Consider the following 5626-nt stretch of genomic DNA (forward strand, 5'->3'; position numbering starts at 1 on the left):
GAAATGGTCATTAAACAGGTGCAAAAATGCGGCCCTCACTGAGAACTGCAGTAAAACATGATTTTGCAATATCAAATGGAAAAACACGCAGGTGATCTAACACCTGCGAGACTGAAAGGGGAAGCAGCTCAGCCCCCTGGCTCAGGGCCACCAATTCAGCCGGAGGCCCACCCAAGCCTACACTGCCCCTCCCACCAGCCAGTAGAAAAGCGGTAGACTCGGGGGTTACCCCAGGGGACGCACCAGGACCCCAGCAGGCGCGGCCAAACTGTCTCTATGGGAGGGCGGGCTAGAGATGCGAGCACAGAACTCATGGGTGACTCTAAGGAAAGAGCGGGGGCGTCCAGACCAGCCCGGGAGCGACCTCGCCCTCAGAGGAGTGACCCCAATCGCCACGGAGCGTCCCCACCCGCCAGGACAACTACGCTCCTGGCCAGACCCTCGCCCTAGGGAGCCCGACATGCCCTCTACCCACGTGAAACCCACCCGCGGACGCGCCCCTCGCCTCCCTACAAGGACCCGGCGGGCCTCCACCCGCCAAGCCTTCCCCCCGCGGGAAATCGAGGCAGCACAGGGCTCAGGGATGCGTCGGCACTTACAGTTGGCGGCCGGCGGCAGCCATGTTCCGGGCGATTGCGCTTGCGCGGCTGCCGGGACACGGATGTGCGCGTGCGCGGAGTCCCCGAGCTTCCCCAGCCCAACGCTGGAGCTGCCGCGGGTACCGGGTTATTGGTCCCGTGGACTTGCCTCGGGGCGGACGCGCAGGAGTTTACTTTCTCCTATGGCCTCCGCTGATTTGTAACCCGATGCTATCATTATTTTGTTATACAGCCTTCCTTTTATTTACTGCATAATTTCCTAAAATATTTCTATATCTGTAATTTTTTTTGGGATGTTAAAATTCAGAATAAGTACACTCATTATTCATTGGCAATATAATTATTTACTGGGTGCATGGCTCACGCCTGTAATCCCACCATTTTGGGAGGCCTAATTTGTTAAAACGACTAGATCTAAGAAATGTAAACAAAGCCAGTAACTTTCCTCTGTAGTAACAGCCAGTTGAAAATGAAAACTACACATTGTTTTCATTCTTTCAGTGATTCTCTTAAACTTTAGCATGGGAAAATTGGAAGCCTAAACATTTACTGACAGGGAAGAGAGAAATTGTGGTATGAGAAAAGGAGCAATAGGGGGTGGTTAAAACAAACGGACTGGGCTCACCTAAGGTCAGGAGTTCTAGACCAGCCTGGCCAACATGGGGAACCCTCCTCTCCACCAAAAATACAAAAATTATCCAGGCCTGGTGGCAGGCGCCTGTAATCGCAGCTCCTCTGGAGGCTGAGGTAAGAGAATCGCTTGAACCCAGGAAGCGGAGGTTGCAGTGAGTGGAGATCGCACCATCACACTCCAGCCTGGGGGACAAGAGTGAGACTTCATCTCAAAAAAATAAAAAAAGACTAACTTATATACAAGATGGACAGTTCTCCAGAAACAGAGTGCAAAAAGTAAACTGTGCACTTATCCACATGATACAACTTACGTGGAAATAAAAGACACAAAATCTACATGTTATACAGAGATTCATATATAAATAGTGAAGTAACAATAACATGGACTAGATCGATTGTCCAACCTCAAGAAAGTGGCACCTGAGGGGAGAGAGGGGAAAGAGTTGGGGAAGAGACAAAGGAGACCTCAGTTACACCTGTGATGCTTGATATGAAAAAACAAATCAAAACCTGAAAATCTGACTATATGTTAACACAGGTAAAATCTCAATGATACATGGGTGTCATCTTTGTTATTTATATATTATTCTATTACTCTCCGAACCTCTTCGCAGGTTGAAATACTTCACAATGTTGAAATGAAAATTGGAAAAAAAATTCTAATCCAGAATCGTGATTAAATTGTCACTCACAATAGTGATGCTGGGAGCAACTTGGAAATCAATTAGCAAAAGCAATAAAGGATTTTCATGAAGAAAATACAAAAACCTCATTAACAGACCTAAAGTTAAGTTCAGAACAAACTGACATATTATTCCTGAATGGAAAGTATTTTTTTTTAATTTCTCCATGAAGGCCTACATATTTTTTTAAAGTATTAAAATATCAGACCGGGCACAGTGGCTCGCGCCTATAATCCTAACACTTTGGGAGGCCAGGATGGGGGAATCACCTGAGGTCAGGAGTTCAAGATGAGCCTGGCCAACATGGTAAAACCCCATGTCTAAAAACATAAAAATTAGCTGGGCACGGTGGCTCACACCTGCATTCCTAGCACTCGGTCTCAAAAAAAAAAAAAAAAAAGATCTTCACAAAACTACTAAACAAATTTATAGCAATTCCAATTCAAAGACTCCCCCCGCTCCGCCAGCTCACAGAATAAAACAACTTAAAGATCATATGAAAAGTCCAACAGTATCTGGTTAAAAGAATAGTCAGAAGCCGTATACGGTGGCTCACGACTATAATCCCAGCACTTTAGAGGCCGAGGTGGGTAGATCACTTGAGGTCTGGAATTCAAGACCAGCCTGGCGAACATGGTGAAACCCATCTGTACTAAAAATACAAAAATTAGCCGGGTGTGGTGACAGGCACCTGTAATCCTAGCTACTCAAGAGGCTGAGGCAGGAGAATTGCCTGAACCTGGGAGGCGGAGGTTGCAGTGAGCTGAGATGGCACCACTGCACTCCAGCCTGGGTGACAACGCGATACTCTGTCTCCAAAAAAAAAAAAAAGCCAGGCACCCTTTATTAGATACTAAAATGTACCATATTAAGCAGATGGGCTAAAATAGGCACTAAAACACACAAATATCAGAAAAATGGAAGAGGATGAAAGAAGAGATGAGCAAAAGTAATCATCTAGTAATAAAGTTAACAATAAAGCATAACATCATGAATAATAACAAGGGTGTTTTTTCTGTTCAGTGGCAAAGAGAAATCCTTAGTGCTAAGTATTGTGCTGGCACAAGTGTATATTCTTTTTTGTAGTTTTTGAGACTGGGTCTCACTCTGTCCCCCAGGCTGGAGTGCAGTGACAAGATCTCAGCCCACTGCAACCTCCACCTCCCAGGTTCAAGTGATTCTCCTGCCTCAGCCTCCAGAGTAGCTGGGATTACAGGCACCCACCACCACACCCGGCTAATTTTGGTATTTTTAGTAGAGACGGGGTTTCACCTTGTTGGCTATCCTGGTCTCGAACTCCTGACCTCAGGTGATCCACCCACCTCAGCCTCCCAAAGTGTTGGGATGACAGGCGTGAGACACTGCGCCCGGCCACAAGTGTATATTCTTCTAGGTCAGAGGTAGGCGATCTTTTTCTGTAAAAAGCGCAGTAATAAATATTTTCAGCTTTGCAGACCATAAGGTCTCTGCCATGACTACCCAACTCTGCCAGATAGCAGCATAGATAACACTAAACAAACGAGTGTGACTGCATTCCAATAAAACTTTACAGAAACAGAAGGCCCACTGAGGCCATTGTTTGCCAATCCCTGTTCAGAAATTATCTGTTTGTTCTTGGGGTAGGAGATTTTTTTTTTGTTTTTCAGACGGAGTCTCGCTCTGTCTCCCGGGCTGGAGTGCAGTGGCCAGATCTCAGCTCACTGCAAGCTCCGCCTCCCGGGTTCAAGCCATTCTCCTGGCTCAGCCTCCCGAGTAGCTGGGGACTACAGGCGCCCGCCACCTCGCCCGGCTAGTTTTTTTGTATTTTTAGTAGAGACGGGGTTTCCCCGTGTTAGCCAGGATGGTCTCGATCTCCTGACCTCGTGATCCGCCCGTCTCGGCCTTCCAAAGTGCTGGGATTACAGGCTTGAGCCACCGCGCCCGGCCGGGTAGGAGATTTTCTACATCAAGATCAGCATCCCAGAAGTCATTTACAAAATGACTTTTTTTTTTTTTTTTTTCTTACAGATGGGTTTTTTGTTTGTTTGTTTTTTTGAGACGGAGTCTCGCTCTGTTGCCCAGGCTGGAGCGCAGGGGCCGTATCTCAGGTCACTGCAAGCTCCGCCTCCTGGGTTTACGCCATTCTCCTGCCTTGGCCTCCCTAGTAGCTGGGACTACAGGCGCCCACCACCACGCCCAGTTAATTTTTCTATTTTTAGTAGAGACGGTGTTTCACCGTGTTAGCCAGGATGGTCTCCATCTCTTGACCTCATGATCCGCCCGTCTCGGCCTCCCAAAGTGCTGGGATTACAGGCTTGAGCCACCGCGTCTGGCCAACTATGTGATCTTTTTCTTTTTTTTTTTGTACAGTCTTGCTTTATCGCCCAGGCTGGAGTGCAGTGGCGTGATCTCGGCTCACTGCAGCCTCCAACCTCTGCATCCCCGGTTCAAGCGATTCTCCTGTCTCAGCCTTCCCAGTAGCAGGGATTATAGGCACGTGCCACCGCGCGTGGCTAATTTTTGTATTTTTAGTAGAGACGGAGTTTCACCATGTTGGCCGGGCTGGTCTCGAACCCCTGAGCTCAGGCAATCCGCCCGCTTGGGCTACCCAAAGTGCCGGGATTACAGGCGTGAGCCACAGTTGTTGCTTCTTTAATGGGGCACTCAAGGCATTTTGTTGCTGGCTCAACATCCCTTTCAGGCCTTCACTGACCTATGCCACACGGCACTTGCGCCCAGGGATAAAGAGCCGGATCAGCTTCTGCTCACCCCAGTCCTCTTGCCAGAAAGGCCCTCTGGCCTTTGTCCAGGGGCTGGACGCTGCCTCTTCTTTCTGGTTGGTCTCCTCCTGCAGGAGGCATTCGCGAATGCCCCAGTGGAGCCACACGGTCCATGCCTCTTCCACTTATTTCCCCAGGGCTCACATTCCACAACTACTAAATCAACACCGACAGACTCATAAGCAGCCCCTTCCTCGTCCTTTTTTCCCTCCGGAGCTCGGGAACGTCTGCCGGGGTGAGGGGGACTCGCAGACCACCCCCCGCCAGGCGGAGGTCGGGGGCCGTCACCTGGCCAGGTGTCCGGGGACCGGCTCGGGCGGCTGACACCACAGTCCACGAGAAGCGAGGAGGATCCTTGGACTGTGGGCAGGATCGCTGGCAAGGGAGGCCCTGCCCGGAAGGCGGGATCTGGGGACGATCCCCATTCCTACCAGTCGCAGACGCGGAGCGCACAGGAGTCGCCGCAGCCCCAGCCCGTGCGCCCACGGCGGAGCCGAGGCCGCGACTCCGGGCCTGTTGGCCGGAACCCGCAGCGGTGTCCCGGGCCGTCTGGGTTGCGGCCACCCTTTAGAGCCCCTGGCTCCGCACTACTCCGCGGTGGCTTGGAGAGTCCGGGTCATCACGCCCCTCCGGCTAGGCGGACGCCGGACCCTCCGCTGCACATGCGCGCCCACTGCGGCGCTGTCGCTGCGCATGCGTATGCTTCCGAGGCCGCGACTCCGGGCCTGTTGGCCGGAACCCGCAGCGGTGTCCCGGGCCGTCTGCGTTGCGGCCACCCTTTAGAGCCCCTGGCTCCGCACTACTACGCGGTGCCTTGGAGAGTCCGGGTCATCACGCCCCTCCGCCTAGGCGGACGCCGGACCCTCCGCTGCACATGCGCGCCCACTGCGGCGCTGTCGCTGCGCATGCGTATGCTTCCACCGCCTACATCTCCCAGAAAACCCCGCCACCG

General features: G+C 51.5%; 1 protein-coding gene across 2 annotated transcripts in view; it reads right to left on the bottom strand.

Moving 5' to 3' along the window:
* ZNF329 (zinc finger protein 329) overlaps positions 1-5332 on the bottom strand; it is a 44029-nt gene extending 38697 nt beyond the window's left edge. The window contains exon 1 of one of the 2 annotated variants that reach the window (XM_011960471.1): positions 4963-5332. The gene's annotated coding sequence lies outside the window, so the exon portion shown is untranslated. Of the gene's footprint in view, positions 1-599; positions 650-4962 lie in introns of those variants that run through there. The other variant, XM_011960469.1, reaches the window with a different exon arrangement.
* Positions 5333-5626: the final 294 nt, after the last annotated feature.

This window comes from Colobus angolensis, unplaced genomic scaffold, assembly GCF_000951035.1.
Source record: "Colobus angolensis palliatus isolate OR3802 unplaced genomic scaffold, Cang.pa_1.0 Scaffold510, whole genome shotgun sequence".
Taxonomy (NCBI): domain Eukaryota; kingdom Metazoa; phylum Chordata; class Mammalia; order Primates; family Cercopithecidae; genus Colobus; species Colobus angolensis.